The 17,665-nt window shown below is 46.7% G+C and overlaps 1 protein-coding gene and 1 long non-coding RNA gene across 2 annotated transcripts in view; both read left to right on the forward strand.

Annotated features, from left to right (window-relative positions):
- The window catches only part of LOC146035406 (3-hydroxyacyl-CoA dehydrogenase type-2-like), a 232,060-nt gene that overhangs the window by 81,129 nt on the left and 133,266 nt on the right, over positions 1 to 17,665 (forward strand). The gene's annotated exons all lie outside the window — the stretch shown is intronic.
- On the forward strand, positions 758 to 3,727 carry LOC146036560 (uncharacterized). Its single transcript, XR_014460852.1, has 3 exons — positions 758 to 989; positions 3,031 to 3,196; positions 3,542 to 3,727. It is a non-coding gene; the product is annotated as an uncharacterized LOC146036560 (long non-coding RNA).

A 17,665-nucleotide genomic window follows, 5' to 3' on the forward strand; every position in this document is an offset into this window, starting at 1 on the left:
TGTATACGGAATCCGGATAACACCAAATAAAATATAATAATAACACAATGACAATTTTCAGGTCACTTTTCTCTTTACGCACTTCTTTATACAGATAGAGTGGGCCTTGCTCTTGTAGGTGACGGCGGAAGATTCGCCATCCGCCATCCCCCGCCAGCTGCCGTGTCCCCGCCGCCTCGCCGACGGTCGCCCCGGGTCCCCGCCGCCCCCCCCCCCTAACCCTGTCCGTCTCTCTGCAGTGGAGACGGACAGGGTTCCCGTCCCCCCGCCGACGGGAAACTGAGACGCGCGTGCGAGACGCGCGCGTCTCAGTCAGATGGGGTGCCTCTCGCCAGATTTTGGCGCTGGCGCAGCGGCAGCAAAAATGAGAGGTGCTCCATCTGTATTACACTATTTATCTGGTGTATTAGTTATGTGACAATCAGTTTTATGATAATTAATACTATTTATATGTTAAACAATTGTATTACACAAATGCCACCACCAGCCTCTGTCCTTCCCCCACTTATTCTCCTCGGGTATATAGATAATATTATCTATACAGAATATTTCCTGCTGAAAATAAATATATAGATAATATTATCAATATATAAAAATAAAAATCAGGTTGTTTCGATGTGTCCCTCCCTTGCCACGTGCTGGGTCTCGGGACTCGAACCTGCAACCTGTGGCTCCCCGTAGCTTGGACTAATAGACACGCGCCACTGTGCCAACCAGCCAGCAGAGCCTCTCTGTGTAACTCGTAGCTCCACTGCAGTGACGTCATCCGCTCTGTGCTGCACCATCGCCACCTATTGGCAGCTGATGGAACTACACCCGGAACGACTGTGTAATCCTTGCTTGCATACAGTACTCTGAGCTCCGCTCCCGGTCATCTCCCTGCTTCTGTGGAAGTAGGGTCAGAGTGTCTGCTCCTGCCGCTGCTGCAGTGATGTGGGTCCCAGTACCTTGGATGAAAGAGGCTTCCAGAATATCAGGCTCATGGGGAGGTAAGCAGAGGGGAGGACATTTAACTCCTAGCAGGTTACTATGCGGAAGGGGGGTGGGGGTCTTTTGTGTACACAATCATGCTACAAATAAGATGTAATAACAGGTCTGGGGGGTTTGGTTACTGAAGTACTGCTGTTCTTCTGGAGGGGGGGGGGGCGTTGGACTGGAAGTGCTGCTTTTCTACTTGGGGAGGATTTACTGGAAGTGCTGCTGTTCTATTGGGGGGGGGGGGTGGGGTGGGTGTACTGGAAGTGCTGCTGTTCTGCTGGAGGGGGGTACTGGAGGTGCTGCTGTTCTACGGGGGGGGGGTGCTGGAAGTACTACTGTTCTACTGGGGGGGGGATACTGGAAGTGCAGCTGTTCTACTGGAGGGGGGTCTGGATGTGCTACTGTTCTACTGGAGGGGGGGACTGGAAGTGCTGCTGTTCTACTGGAGGGGAGTACTGGAAGTGCTGCTGTTCTACTGGGGTGGGTGTATGGAAAGTGCTGCTGTTCTACTGGGGGGGGTTACTGGAAGTGCTTCTGTTCTACTGGGGTGGGTGTATGGGAAGTGCTGCTGTTTTGCTCGAGGGGGGGGGGTGTATTGGTAGTGATGCTGTTATAGTGGGGGGAGGGGCCACTGGAAGTGCTGCTGTTGTGCTGGGGGGGTACTGGAAGTGCAGTTCTACTAGGGGAGGACACTGGGAGTGCTGTTCTTCTATGGTTGCTGGGGGGGGGGGGGGTGATATTTAAGCTGCTGTTGAGTGATCGTGGGGGGGTGGTAAATTACCTGTGCTGCTGAAGCCTCTCACATCCTGCTCTGTCCCACACTTATAAAATCTTTCACACCTGACCACGCACTCCATCTGTAGCCTTTGCTGCCGTGCCTGCCTCTACCTCCATTGCCATGGCCCTGGCTCGGTCTGGGAGGCGAGGCTCCGGACTGCATGAAGGAATTCCTATTTCCAAACTTATGTAAAGTGCAACGGAATATGCTGCGCTATATAAGAAACTGTAAATAAATAAATAAATAATATGTGTTTCAGCACTGTATATGTATTCTCTATGTGTGTGTGTTGGCAGTGTGTGTATATATGCTATATATCGCGTGAACATCCCATTTTTTTGGGACGTTCCGGGGCCGGCAGTGGCAGGGGGGTGAAGTTGGTAGTCCCCCGTATTACCCGACGCTGGGCGCATCTATTCCTGCAGGCAGAGGGACTGACTGGCCAGCAGCTCACAGCGCATAATATGATGTAACAATGGGCCTTATTTTGGTTCATTCTTTCTGACAAAATCCTCTGGGCTATGGTGACTCGGCTTCCTCAGGAGAAAGTCCCAATTAAACACTACAGGAGCCTGTCTGATTTTTATTTTTCAGCCCAAATAATCCCGCTTACCTCTCCTTAGTGGAAAATCACTTTTTTCTTTCTGCAAGATGCTGATACAGGGTCAGGTTGAGAAAGGGCAGAGCAGCCCAGACCATCCAGTTCTGCACATTTACAGGGCTACAGTGGCCGATGACCATTCAGACAGTTTGACAGGTCCCCAACTTGTCTCTCTACACTCCTGTCTGTCACATCCAATCAGCAGCCGTTCCCATTTTAACGGGCCACTGGTTGCCTAAGACGGCCATTGTCTCACATAGCAGACATTGACTGGATCAGTCAGAAGACAACTTTATAGACCCAAACTCTGAGATCTGACTCCACTAAGATGATGTTTTGTTTCATTCCCAATTCCGAGTCTGGAAGGACAACGTGCCGGCACTCGGATCTGCTCCGGAAGTCCTGAGTTCGGGTGGGTTTGGTTTCCAGGAAACCAAACCTGCTCATCTGTAATATAGATATGTCTATGGTGTACTTGTGAAGCTGGTGGCCATATTAAATCTTTTAAAGGACCATGTTTGACTTCAACAAAAAAAAAAAAGTTTGCCTGCTTCCACTTTTAAATAAAAACATGCAACCTCTTTTTATACATAAATGTTTTTAATATTTTTTATTTTTTTGCGTCAATATTAATCTGTTGTGTGATTTGCTTTCTGCCGGTAATTGAATGTAGGTGACCTCAGAGTCCGATGTGACAAATGCGTTGGAGGTGGCCCGTTCCAAGTTTGGAGGAGTGAATATTGTGGTGAACTGCGCTGGGATTTGCCGTAGCTATAAAAACCTACAACAAAAGCAAACAGAGGCCGCACAGCTTGGAAGATTTCCAGAGGGTCATAAATGTAGGTTTAAACCATATTAGAACTTGATTTTCTATTTTCTCTGTTTGTATAAGCTATTGTATTAAAACCTGTATTTTGGAAGAATTTCTACAGTTTTCAATCATTTGAGTGTGAACAAATAATGGGCCTGATTCAGACCCGATCGCAGGGCGGCCGATTATCGGACCACTGCACATGGTATGCAGTTAACATGCACAAGGTCCCCCTGGGAATGAATACAGTCTGCATCAAGGCCAATATACGCTGCAGCATATGGCATTGCGGCGGTCGGGATTCCGACCGCCGGCATATCATACCGGATCCGATAAAAGTTGTTGAGTTATATTTTATTTGCTATTCTCTTAGGTGAACATTGCCGGAACTTTTAATGTTATTCGTCTAGCGACAGCAGAGATGGTGAAGAATGAGCCAGATGTTGATGGACAGAAAGGAGTCATCATTAATACAGCCAGCATCGCTGCCTTTGATGGACAGGTCAGGCGCTTCTTTTTATGTAATGACCTAAAATTTTGGAGTATGAGAAAGATGTGTTGTCATCTGTACGTATTTCTGTGTTGGATACATTCCTCCTACAGTAAATGGAGGGTCTGTCTCTGAGTTGACCTAGAGCGGTGGCAATTCCAGCTAGAAGAAATCCATGCGACTATCCCCCTGCATTCAGCGACCATGACATCTCTGCAGCCTTCAGCTTGGGACAGCGGCATCATTACATTCCTTTGCATCTGCCCCAACCCATTCCTTCATGCGGGAGATCCTCCTGAAACCTCTAAACAGGCTGCAGCTTTGTATACATGGTCACGGGGGATGCAGTTAAAATCCCGGCGGTCGGGATCCTGGCGTTCAGAATCCCGACCGCCGAAATCCCGACACATTCTCCCTCCGTGGGTGTCCACGACACCCCTGGAGGGAGAATAAATTAGTGTGCCGAGCGTAGCGAGCCCGCAAGGGGGGGCGATCCACGCCCCCCCCCCCCCCTTGTCGGGATTTTGGCTGTCGGGATTACGGCGTCGGGATTCTGAACGCCGGGATCCAGTACTGAATCCGGTCATGGGACACTTATACGGGATGCGGTCAATTTGCCGGCGGTCGGGATCCCGGCGTTCAGAATCCCGGCGTTCAGAATCCCGACACTGGAATCCCGACCGCCGAAATCCCAAAACTTTCTCCCTCCGTGGGTGTCCACGACACCCATAGAGGGAGAATAAAATAGCGTGCCGAGCGTAGCGAGGCACCGGGCCCGCTGCGTGGCGAGCGCAGCGAGCCCGCAAGGAGGGGCGATCCACGTGTCCCCCCCCATGTCGGGATTTCGGCGGTCGGGATTCCAGTGTCGGGATTCCGTCCGCCGGGATCCCAAACGCGGGGATTACGTATCGGATACACTTATACTATGTGTAGACACCTCACTACCAACCATTCATCCTTAAATCAGGAGAGATACCGATGCTTCTGATTCCAGTTGCTTGTAATCTCTTTCGGTTGTGTACATAGGGGTAAGGTCGACACATGAAATAGGTAGACCTGGGTCGGAAAGTCAATACAATTTATACATTTGGTCGACAGTCAAAAGGTCGACATGAGTCTTTCACGGGTTTTTGTTTTGTTCCGCAATTCGGCGTAAGTCTACATGAACCCCATATCAGTGTACCGCGTCCCTTCACATGGCTCGCTGCACTTGCCGTGCTTCGGATCCTATTATATTCCCCTTCCACGCCCTAGTGGATGGTCGGGTATGAAATACCTCCTGTCGGCACAAGTCGGCTAAAAAAAAAGTTGAAAAACTCATGTAGACTCTCCCATTGTCGACCTAATGCTTGTGTAGCCCTAAGCCCTGTGAACCGTTAGTGGTCGACCTAATGTATGTTGACCTTTATAGTGTCAACCTAGCGGCTGTATCCCGTACACAGATGCGGACTCTTTAACCTTTACATCTGCAAACTATTCCTTGTGCAGATTGTGATAGTGATTTGTGTGCACATGCGTACACAGCTGAAAATGTATTTATTTTTTGAGGACTTTGGACTTGCTAATCATGTCAAGTGAAGTGAGGCAAACGCTCACATCACATCCACCAGCGCCATGGCAACTGCATACATATACTCAGCTTTGGTGCAAAAACATAGGGCCTAATTCAGACCTGGTCGCTCATCTGCAAAGTTGCAGATGACTGCAACTAGATAGCCGCCGCCGAGACAGACCGAAAACCTGCGCAAATCTGTGAGTTCCAGTCTGTGTACATGTGAGTAAGTCTGACCTTTCTACAGTTCTGCGACAGGCAGACCGAAGCACGCACTGGCGTCACACATCCTCCCTTAAAATGCCTGGGCAGGCCTGCAAGTTTGGTTACCACCCTCCAAACGCCAGCTTCCTGTCAATCCAGTTTGCTATTTGGGCTCGCGCATGCGCACTACGATTTGTGCACATGAATATCATTCCATGATCAAACGGATTGCAAATTCGCACAACAGCGATCAACTTTGAATCAGGCCCATAGACTTCCGAAATGAGTGTCTGATCATGAAGAGTGGACGCGCCAATAGCGACACTGGAGGCGTGTTTCTCTATGTACATGATCTCATCTGATTATGGAAACTGGATTGACCCGTCTTTCTGCTTGCCGACATTCCCTGTTTCCTACCTTAAACAATACCTTCCTGTCAATAACTGCGCTGAAATTCTCAGCGAGAGCGGCATCGCAACTCTACCGCGGTGCATGTACAGTCTACCATTAATTGCTCAGTCTTGTGGACATTGACCATGTATTCAAGCTGGAATTGGGCCCTGTGTGTATTGTGTTTTCTCCTTTGGACTCTTTAGCAAACAAAGCACTTTTTTTTCTCAAATGGACAAAACCATGCTGCACTGTAGGTGGGGCAGATGTAACGTGGGAACCAACCCCCAGTGCTGTGAGGCAGTAATACTAACCATTACATCGTCCATGCTGCTGTTTTTGTTCCTACACAATTGTTAAGTTCTGGGTAGCACAGTAATCTGTCCCTCTCCCCCTCTAATTCTTGTGTTCAGCTAAGGACATGTAAGATAAATGTGTAACTGGTGATTGCACAAGGAAGCAGGTGGAGATCCTGAGGTCCAACGGCAGCGTGCTCCTCTCTGGCGTAGTGTGATTTCCCAGCATGGTTTATTTTATATGTATATGAAATTGCCTACTTCTGGTTATTTGTAATGTGTCACATGAGCTTTGCTGTATTGGTCACATTGTGTACTGTTGCAGGTTGGACAGGCGGCCTACTCTGCCTCCAAAGGGGGAATTGTAGGAATGACGCTCCCTATCGCTCGAGATCTGGCTCCACTTGGCATCAGAGTCGTGACCATCGCTCCTGGTACTTTCCTTTTTATATCTGTTTTACTTGCATAAATGTGACCTGCTAGGGCAGGGAAGGGGAACCTTTGGCCTTCAACTGTTGTTGAACTACGCATACAAGCATGCCGTGCAACTATTGAGCATTGTCAAAAAGCAAAACTGTAGCAGAGCATGCTGGGATGTTTACTTCAGCAACAACTGGGAGCCAAAGGTTCCCCATCCTTGCACTAGGGAACCATTTGTTTATACGGGATGCAGTTACAATCCCGGCGGTCGGGATCCCGGCGTTCAGAATCCCGACGCCGGAATCCCGACCGCCGAAATGCTGACACTTTCTCCCTCCTGGGGTGTCCACGACACCCCTGGAGGGAGAATAAATTAGTGTGCCGAGCGTAGCGAGGCACCGGGCCCGCTGCGTGGCGAGCGTAGCGAGCCCGCAAGGGGGGGCGATCCACGTCCCCCCCTTGTCGGCATTTCGGCTGTCGGGATTCCGAACGCCGGGATCCCGACCGCCGGGATTCAATACTGAATCCGTTTATACTACCTGATGCCTACACATAGTGAAGGCAGCCATCTTGGGAATGATGACTAGTCATACATCTATGACCAGCTCTACATGGATAGTAGTTGGGGGATTATTCAGTGAGGTCATTGATTGCTGGCAAATTGATAAGCGGTGATTAGAGGGCGGGTCCACAAATGTCTGCTGTGAGTTTGTGCGCTTTAATAAAGTTACGTTTGCCAGGCATCCTTGTGATCCATTATCTGGGATCCCCCCCCCCGCCTCAACTTATTAATATGGGACACCTGTAGTAAAGAAAGAGGGTCCCACTTATACAGATATAGTAATATAAGTAGTTTACATAAAGTGTCAGCAGCCATTTTATTTCTTAAGCAACTCTTTATGCAATTGCAGCCAGGAAATTCACTACAAACTATAAAATCTGATTAGAGTTTTTGTGAAAGAATGCATTACCACACAAAATGGCTGCCTATGTTGTGTCTGTGACTGGAGAAGCGGTCATTTGGTCGACAGTCATTAGGTCGACATGGGTCTAGGTCGACAAGGGTCTAGGTGGAAAGGTCATTAATTCAACAGGTAATTAGTTCGACAATGTCTAGGTCAACATGGGGTTTTTCACTGTTTTTTGAGCCGACAGGCGGTATTTCATGCCCTACCATCCACTAGGGCGTGGTGGGAGAATAAAATAGTGTGCCGAGCGTAGCGAGGCACCTTGCCCGACGCATAGCGAGCGGATGCAGTGCATGTCGACTATGTTGACATTCAGGTAAAGAAAACTGTGAAAAACCCCATGAGGACCTTTTGACTGTCGACATAGACATTGTCGAACTAATGACCTTTCGACCTTTTCCCATGTCGACCATCATGCTGAAGACCAAATGATCCCAACCCCTGTGACTGATGCTCTCTGTGAGACTGTTACAGCTGAGGAAGCCTGATTCAGATGCGTTTGCAGTACTAACAAAGCAGCAGCAAACTGTGAGGCAGCCGCTCACGTCCACCAAAGCCATCACAACATGCTCGGCAACTGAGTGCGAGTGGTCCCATTGTGCCTTCATGGCTGTTCAAGAATACACATGGGAGTTGTGATGGCGCCATTTTTTGTATGCATATAAGATCGCCTTGTTTTTGCAGACACTCCCCGCTATCTCCGTGACTGAGTTTTCACTGCGAGCAGCATCGCAAGGTTACCTTGGTGCCGTGTGCTGTCTCCTGGTTGTACACTTCCTCCTTAGTCAATACTAGATATGAGTGACTTTTTTCGTTGTGCTATTCTTACTCTAGGAAAGGATTAAATGATTAATAATGACCCTTTTGTCTTGTAATGTTCCCAGTGAGGCGTTATGGAGTCTGGTCCCCCCGCTAAAGCCCCATACACACTGGGTGATTTTGAGCTGAAAGCAGCTCAGTTTGTTGTACCAGCTGCTTTCCGCTCCAAAGCGGCCTAGTGTGTACGGGAGAGTGGTGATGCGCGCTCTGGCATAATCGCCAGCTGCCGCCACTCATCTGCTGGTATTACCAGCAGATGAGACAGGGTGGACAGCTTTCCATAGCTTCCTACTATGGAAAGCTGTCCACGCCCTGGAAAAATCACTGGGCAGGGGGAAATCGCTCGGTGTGTATGCACTTTTCTTGAACACCGTTGGCTTATTTAGTACCTTAAAATTTTTTTTTTTTTTAAATCTGTTCTCAAGTATGAATATTGCAAAACACTAGACCGCTAGTGAGCCTTGGGGACCAACATTGGAGAACACTTTTTTTTTTTTCTTGTGTAAGATTTTTTTCTGTGCTCCGGAACACTGTAAAATGTCACCGAATATTCTGTCTTTCCAGGCTTGTTCGCAACCCCTCTCCTCCTTGGGCTCCCTGAGAAGGCAAGAGAATTCCTGGCCAAGCAAGTACCTTTCCCCAGCCGACTGGGCCACCCTGAAGAGTATGCCCACCTGGTACAAACCATTGTAGAAAACCCCATGTTGAATGCAGAAGTCATTCGTCTGGACGGTGCCCTTCGTATGCAGCCTTAAAGTTAGAATCTTACAGGGAACCACCAAACCTTCCGTCCACGTCTTAAAGCATCGCTCCCGGGTTACACAAGGAGTTGTAAGGCTATGGTGGCATTGATGCCAGGAATGTACCCAGAAATCTATCACTAGATTATTCTAGAAGACGTGGAAGGCCAGCCAGATTTACTGGAACTGTGATTTTGACCTAATTCTGTTTATGCGGTTTGTAGGATAAAATTTGTTTTCTGACTATTGGATGCTTCTGCTCTTTGATTCATTTTGTTCTTCTCATTGAACATAACAAGTGTTCATTTGGTGTGGGTGGAAACGCATAAGGAACATCATGTGATACAGAACACCAATGGAAACAAATAAACTTTGGAAATACATCAAATAACAAATGTGCATTTTTCTTTTTAACAATTTTATTTACAGTTTCTTATATAGTGCGCACATATTCTGCAGCGCTTTTACAGAGAATATTTGAACAATCACAACAGTCCCTGCCCCAGTGGAGCTTACAATCTATATTCCCTACCACATGTACACACACACATACAGACATTCTAGGGTTAAGGGATTGTGGTAGGAAACCGGAGAAATGTTCTAATACCCAGGATACCAATGATTCCCTCAAATTTACTGTTTCATTTTAAACAAGTCCAGTTCCCGATAAGTTTGCTTTGCCATGACCATGAATAAAGAACAAGATCAAACACCTAATGTAGCTGGAGTTGATCTAAGTGGGGAATGTTCTACCCAGGACAACTTCTTGTGGCCCTTTCGTGTATTACATAAAAAAAAAAATCTTTTTGTATTCCTGTCCAAAGGAAAAATGACAAATGTGGTCGATAAAGAAATATATTATAAGTCACTCATTTATTTTTATTTTTTATGTAAAAACATCACTGTTACTAGAAAAAATGTACCTGTACAAAGCAGAAGGGCGGCTCACTAGTAAGGAATAAGAACAAGGCTTTCCCTTTAGTGTACAAACAAGTCTGCAGGTGACCACTAGGTGCCGCTAATGCCTAGCAATGCTTTGTAATCAAAATTGGGCCAAATTCACTAAGGTAGCATTAGAACAAGAAAATATAAACTAATATACAGTAATTCAAGAATATACTGTTTTTATTATAGGCTGTATAGTTTATAAAGTAGAAACCATTTTTAAGAAAGCTTTTTTTTTTTGTTATATGATAAATTTCTAGTGAAAGCATACCTCCCAACATTTTGATTTTAGAAGTCTGGATGCTCGCATGGCTGAAATAGGGGTGTGCCCTATGTCACAGGGGGCATGGCCTTACAAGGATACCATCACTACAGGAGCATGGCCAGCGCTGTGTAAGCTGCTGGCCCCCAACCCCTCTGCCTCATGCAGTGCGGTCCTTTTGCATGACATTTATCGCATGCGATCCCAGCAAAGTCTGCCCGGCTTAGAAGCAATCCCACAGATTGCTTTCTGCAGCTGGGACGACTGCTGCCAATCACATTCAATTTGGATGCTTTTCATGCAATTGATCGCTGCAATCGCATGCAAAGAGCCCAAATTGCATGTCAATAATCCTATAGTATGGGGACCTGACCCCTCCCTTCTATAAAGGCCCCATATACTTTCAGAATGTGGGCAGACGGGATTGAAATGCCGGCATCCTAATTGATGTTGGAATTCTGGCATCGGTCTTCTGACTGTTGGCATCCCATTGAAAGATGAGAGCCTGATGGTCTGGTCTGCAACAGACATCAGATGGGACAACAGCTCAGTACACAAATAGCGTACTGGACCGATGGCGTGCATGCGCTTAAAGGCTGAATGTATTATACTTTTATGGTAGTGACCATTGTACTTTTTGAGGCTTCACCTGTCATGGTTCCATGATTGTATTCCCCCCCCCCACCGCCCATTACGCCAACCATTACTCCCCCCCCCCCCCCCCCGATTATTACAAGGCAATATTTTAATCTCCAAAAAATCACGTTAAAAACAAAAACTTAATGGGCTAATATTTTTCCAAATATGCTGATATTTGTTTAATTAAACCAAGCATACCTCCAAACATCTTCAATGTAGAAATCACACGGCTCAGGAAAATGGGTGTGGGCCTATGCCATAGGGGGATCCACATTTTACATCACTACGGGTGCATGGCCAGCACTGTCGTTCTGGTCATGCCCCCAGCCCCTCTGCCTCTCTAAATAGATGCTGGACGGTCCTGCGATAAGCAAGACAGTTGTGGGGAATGAATTATATTAAAGCTATTTAATCTTTATTTAGTATAATTTTATGTACATTTTTCATATTTGTCAATAAAATTAATACGGTTAAATATCTATAATGTACATAATTTGGTCATTAAAAATATATCTACAAATGTGCCCTAGACATTAGATAAGAGGTGGGCAGAGCCTGGCAGCTGCTGGAAGGTTAGTTTCCAACAGGTTATGGCAGGCCCTCAGGGGCTACTGTACTGCCAGAACTTCCAGACCAGCAGCCACAATGGCCGCTCTTGAATGGCTATTGGTCTGCGGCCTCCTCTTGGCTCACGACTGGTTCCATATGTAAAATGCCACCAATGTTGTCTCTGCCTGGCTGACATTTGTTGCTCCAACTGCAATAAGATGGTGGCGGGGACCCTGCCTAAATTGTCTATCCCAGGTTCCCCAATTTCTGGTGGCAGGCTCCTCTGAAGCGGTCACAGCCGATGCCCTGCTGCATGGCATTTATGTGTTTTCTCCACAATTGTACAAGATCGCAGGCTACAACCCTTCCCTCATTCAGTCCAGAGGAAGAGTACCGATACTTGGTAATGTGACTGGATAGAGCTACACCTCCAGTCCCCCACAAGACAATAGGCCGATCATGATGGTATGATGATGACACACATCCAGCTGGTCACATGGTTGTTAATAAGTCAAAAGTGTACAAAATTGTATTTCTACTTTCTTTACAACATTTTTCTATTATTATTCAAGGAGACATTGTGGCATATAGTAATCACTACAGGCCCATGTAGCCTTATATCCAGCACAGCATGCAGGGGAGTGGCAAGGGGCGATACTGGTGGAGCATGAGCTCCAGTTGCCAAAAACTTCAGAGGCTGCGCTGCAGGCTGCTGCCAGGACCATTACCCACAGTGCAGCTACCTTGGCCTAGCCAGTGCTGGGCTCTTCCCTGATACAGCCCTGGTTGAGCACACACCAACGATCATGTCACCACACATACTGTAGGGGGTATTCTGGTTGATTCCATCAGATGCAAATTCGCACCCTTGATAGTCAACTAAACCCTGCCTTGAGAATGGTGGTATGCTGGCCCACCATTTGCAAGGCACATTAGTTCGCACTGGCTTTGAATGGATGTTTTACATAAACATCCATTTGCAGCCTGTGAGGTAATACCCAAATCATTCGATGGTCAGTGACCATCGAATGAGGTGGAACATGCACGCATATCTAAGGTTGCTCTGAACAACCTTACATATGCGTGCATGTTCAGAAGGCAGTGGGCGGGCTGCTGACATCTGGTGATATTAGCTGCCCGCCCCCACGTGATCGGTCCATTAGCATGAGAATGCCCATGAAACGCTGGACGCTCCCATATGCTAATGAGATGCACCACGGTACTGGCTCATTTGCTGGTATAAACAATACAGGCCTGATTCAGGACCTTGGAGAGTGCCCCGCATTTGTTCCTGAGCCCTCAATAACAAGGACTACAGCATCTAGACCACTAGGGACACAGCCGATATAGGGGCAGATGTATCGGGTGCTGGACGGGGTCCCGACAGGCATTTACCCGACGTCGGGATCCCAACTGTCAAAACACCGACAGCCGTCGGCAATTTTCCCTCATGGGGGTCCACGCAAGCCACCGTGCCCGCAGCGAGCCTGCAAGGGGCTTTGTTGCGCTTGCCATGCTGTCTGGGTACGGCCAGTCGGGATCCCGACATTGGGCTAATGACTGTCGGGATCCCTGTACCACACCCGATGTATTAAGTCTGGAGAATAGATAAACTGGAGATAGAGTGAAAGGAGATAAAGCACCAGCCAATTAACTGTGTTTGAAAATGACAGTTGGGAGATGATTGGCCGTTGCATTATCTCCAGTTTATCTCCAGTATATCTGTTCTCCGGGCTTAATACATCTGCCCCATAGTTAACTAGTTACCGATATCATTTCGTGACATCACACGCGGACGTTGAACATGCAGGTTGTTAGCTTCATGGCCAAAATTTACCTGCACGTTCTGACGACGAGCTGGGTGATTAACGTTAACGATGCGTGGGAAGTGCGCATGGTTAATGATACTGAGTGTACACACTAGATATTTTATTCTTCTGAGTAATATCTTTTAAAAGGTTGTTTAGTGTATATGGGGTTTAAGGGGCCCATGTACCCATGTACTGTGATAATATCGGCCGAATTTGCAATATGATTATTGATCGCATGGATGTAAACAATAAACCAAAGCGAACATCGCTTCAGGTCCACTGACAAATATAAAATATAACCATGCAGCTAGGTAAAACAGAAAACTATTTCATAAGTATTCATAAAATGACATTCATCTCGTATTTGAAAAACCATACAGAAATTCACATAGGTTCATCTTAAATGGTTCTCAACTCCTTTGGTATTCAAACAAAGGGGGTTATTTTGGTTCACTCTTTCTGACAAAATTCCTTCTTAGATGGACAAAACCATGTGCACTGCAGGGGGGCAGATGTAACGTGCAGAGAGAATTAGATTGGGGGTAGTTATTTTGTTTCTGTGCAGGGAAAATACTGACTGCTTTATTTTTACACCAATATAGATCTCACTTTGAAGTAAAACCCCACCCAAATCTAATTCTCTCTGCACAAGTTACATCTGCCCCACCTGCAGTGCACATGGTTTTGTCCATCTAAGAAGGAATTTGTCAGAAAGAGTGAACCAAAATAACCCCCAAAGGGACATCAATAACACAGATGTGATTGTATAGCAGCGCTGCTCAAACACCAAGCAACTTTCCATCGCTAGGGGATCAACCACAAACAGTGCTTTGGTGTGGAAGAAAGTGCATCTGTGCTATCACAAATAATTTCTGGTAAAATCCCCAGCAGGAGGACAACGTTACCCAATCAGTGTATATAGGGGGTGATTCTGGTTGGTTTGCAAAAGCAAACTCCTTCTGCAGGTGGGGCAGATGTAACATGTGCAGAGAGAGTTACATTTGGGGGGAGTTATTTTGTTTCTGTGCAGGGTAAATACTGGCTGCTTTATTCTTACACTAGAATTTAGATTTCTGTTTGAACATACCCCACCCAAATATAACTCTCTCTACACATGTTACATCTGCCACACCTGCAGTGCAGCATGGTTTTGTGCATTAAAGAAGGAGTTTGCTTTTGCAAACAAACCAGAATCACCCACATGAATCATTTTGTGCTGCTTACCAAGATGTCCTCGCAAAGATTGCAGATAGTTGGTAGATGGTGTAAGAATCCTCATTGTTGTGCAATAAGCTGGTGCGGATAGTGGAATTTCCCACAACTTGCTCAGGTGGGAAAATGGCGTTAAGCCACTATGAGAGAGACACATGGGTTAATTAACCATGCCACGTGGAGATTTAAGCTCATAAAAATAAAGTAAAAACTGTATGTATAGCAGACCATCACATATAGACATTGAACCCTTTCACACTAAACCCAGGTCGCCCATTATATACAAGGCAACACGGGTTTAACCCTTCTGACAAGGGCATAACTGCCATAGGTGCAGGGGGTGCAGCTGCTATGGGGCCCAGAGCTGAGAGGGGCCGATCTTTACTGTCTAAGTAATGTTTTACATACATTTATTACCATCAGTTGCTAAATAGGGGGCCCTTACAAACTTTTGCTATGGGGCCTACGCATATATATATATATATATATATATGTATAGTTACGCCTCTGCCTTTTGATGGCCAGGGTCAAATTGTCAAATTGGTCGACCCGGGTTATTCAGTTTGATGTTATCACACTGCACCTTGACCCGTCAACCCGGCAACAACCTGGGATTTAGTTGCAGTGTGAAAGGGGTATAGGTGATTACCGAATGTCCAATCAAAAAGAGAAGGAAAGACACCAGAGGTCGGGGTCAATAGGAAGAGGAGGGCACCATCCTTTGTTTCCCCTGAATGCCGGGAATGAGGCAGTGCAGGGCCAGATTAACTAGCCCCTCGGGAACCGGAGATACCGCCAAGCAAAGCTGGAACGTTTTCCCCATAGGACAACATAGGACCAGGTTCCAATGGCTGCCATTTCCTGCCTGGCATCACTGGTAGAACTCAGTCAAACCCAAATCGCTGGGCCTTCAATCTGATACCAGGCTGGTCCATATGAGTTCATTCTAGAGATATTGCGGGTAAAGTGATTTTTATCATTTCTGAAATGTAATTTCATGGCTGTTCATGTTGTTTGAGGACAGATTTCTCTGTAACCAAACAGCCCAGTTTCACAGGACCAAAATCATCCAAAGCCTACATGTAAATGGGTCAGTTGGTTCTGAAGATATAGCTGGTTGTTTAAGGGAGGGGGGGGGGGTGTTCTCTCCCCCTCACTCCAGAAAATGCAGGTACTAGGCTGATGTAAAAGGGGCCAGCCCGGGAATGTCCCTGCATGATCCTGGGACCATATTCCCAGGTAAATCCCTGCATTTTCTGGTGTGAAAGGGGTATTATTTCAAATAGCCGGGACCTGCAGTGCTCTGAATACAGCCGGGCAGCCCCCGGCTGTCAATGCCCGTTTTTTTTGCCAGCGGCGGCTGTCCCCCAGTTACCGCGAGCATGTATTCCCCCCTTGGCAATGAGCATGTAATCCCACAGGGCAACAAGCTTGGAACCCCTGGCAATGAGCATGTAGGTACACAGCACTTATGTAGCATAATTTTAATAGGCATTATGGTGTTAGGCATAATACGTAGTGTGGCGAAACATGTAATAGGCATTATGGTGTACATTTTTAATGCGCAATGCCCCTGTTTATGAAGCATATTGTGCTTTATTGCTCAATCTTTTTGGGATAGTGTGTATTTTGGCTCAATCCATGTGGCAAAATGTGAATTCTGCCTTAATCTGTGTGGCATAGTGTGAACTTTGACTCAATCCGTGTTCCATAGTTTGAATTTTGGCTCAGTCGGTGTGAATTTTGGCTCATTCCATGTGGCATAATGTGTAAGAGGCAAATACAGTATAAGGGGGTAACTATTGTGTTGCATGATTTGTATAAGGGGTATATGGTGTGGTAAACTTAGGTGACCACATAAAAGGTGCTGAAATGTTGTCTACCAAGTTTCATCTTTCAGTATTTTTTTTTTATCACTGGAGTGTCGCCTCACCCCGCAAGTATCTTAGCACCTTTGGGGGGCACCCGCCAATATATCTCCCTACATTTTTCCTATGCCAGCACCCTGCCTTTTCCAGGCATATATAATAAGTTGAAAGTATTTACAGAAATAGAAACACACCCATGAGCAGACCACCCAAACAGAACATTGGTCACACTACCCACATTATTAGGTGCTGGCCACCACCCCTATTATTGTGCATAATAGGTCCTTGATCATTTTTAGCTCCAGGCCCATTTAGACCTTAATCTGACAATTGGCGACTGTATACGGATAACATAATAACGCAGAGACACGGCACAGACACACAGGAAACCGGATACTGTATACTGAGTGAGGTACAAGATCGCGACTGTATACGGAGAACACAATAACACAGACAGACGGCGCAGACACACAGGAAGTCGGATACTGTATACTGAGGGAGGTAAAAGATGGCGGCTGTATACGGAATCCGGATAACACCAAATAAAATATAATAATAACACAATGACAATTTTCAGGTCACTTTTCTCTTTACGCACTTCTTTATACAGATAGAGTGGGCCTTGCTCTTGTAGGTGACGTCGGAAGATTCGCCATCCGCCATCCCCCGCCAGCTGCCGTGTCCCCGCCGCCTCGCCGACGGTCGCCCCGGGTCCCCGCCGCCCCCCCCCCCCTAACCCTGTCCGTCTCTCTGCAGTGGAGACGGACAGGGTTCCCGTCCCCCCGCCGACGGGAAACTGAGACGCGCGTGCGAGACGCGCGCGTCTCAGTCAGATGGGGTGCCTCTCGCCAGATTTTGGCGCTGGCGCAGCAGCAGCAAAAATGAGAGGCGCTCCATCTGTATTACACTATTTATCTGGTGTATTAGTTATGTGACAATCAGTTTTATGATAATTAATACTATTTATATGTTAAACAATTGTATTACACAAATGCCACCACCAGCCTCTGTCCTTCCCCCACTTATTCTCCTCGGGTATATAGATAATATTATCTATACAGAATATTTCCTGCTGAAAATAAATATATAGATAATATTATCAATATATAAAAATAAAAATCAGGTTGTTTCGATGTGTCCCTCCCTTGCCACGTGCTGGGTCTCGGGACTCGAACCTGCAACCTGTGGCTCCCCGTAGCTTGGACTAATAGACACGCGCCACTGTGCCAACCAGCTAGAAGAGCCTCTCTGTGTAACTTGTAGCTCTACTGCAGTGACGTCATCCGCTCTGTGCTGCACCATCGCCACCTATTGGCAGCTGATGGAACTACA

Source organism: Crinia signifera, chromosome 9, assembly GCF_055691185.1.
Source record: "Crinia signifera chromosome 9, ASM5569118v1, whole genome shotgun sequence".
Lineage (NCBI taxonomy): Eukaryota > Metazoa > Chordata > Amphibia > Anura > Myobatrachidae > Crinia > Crinia signifera.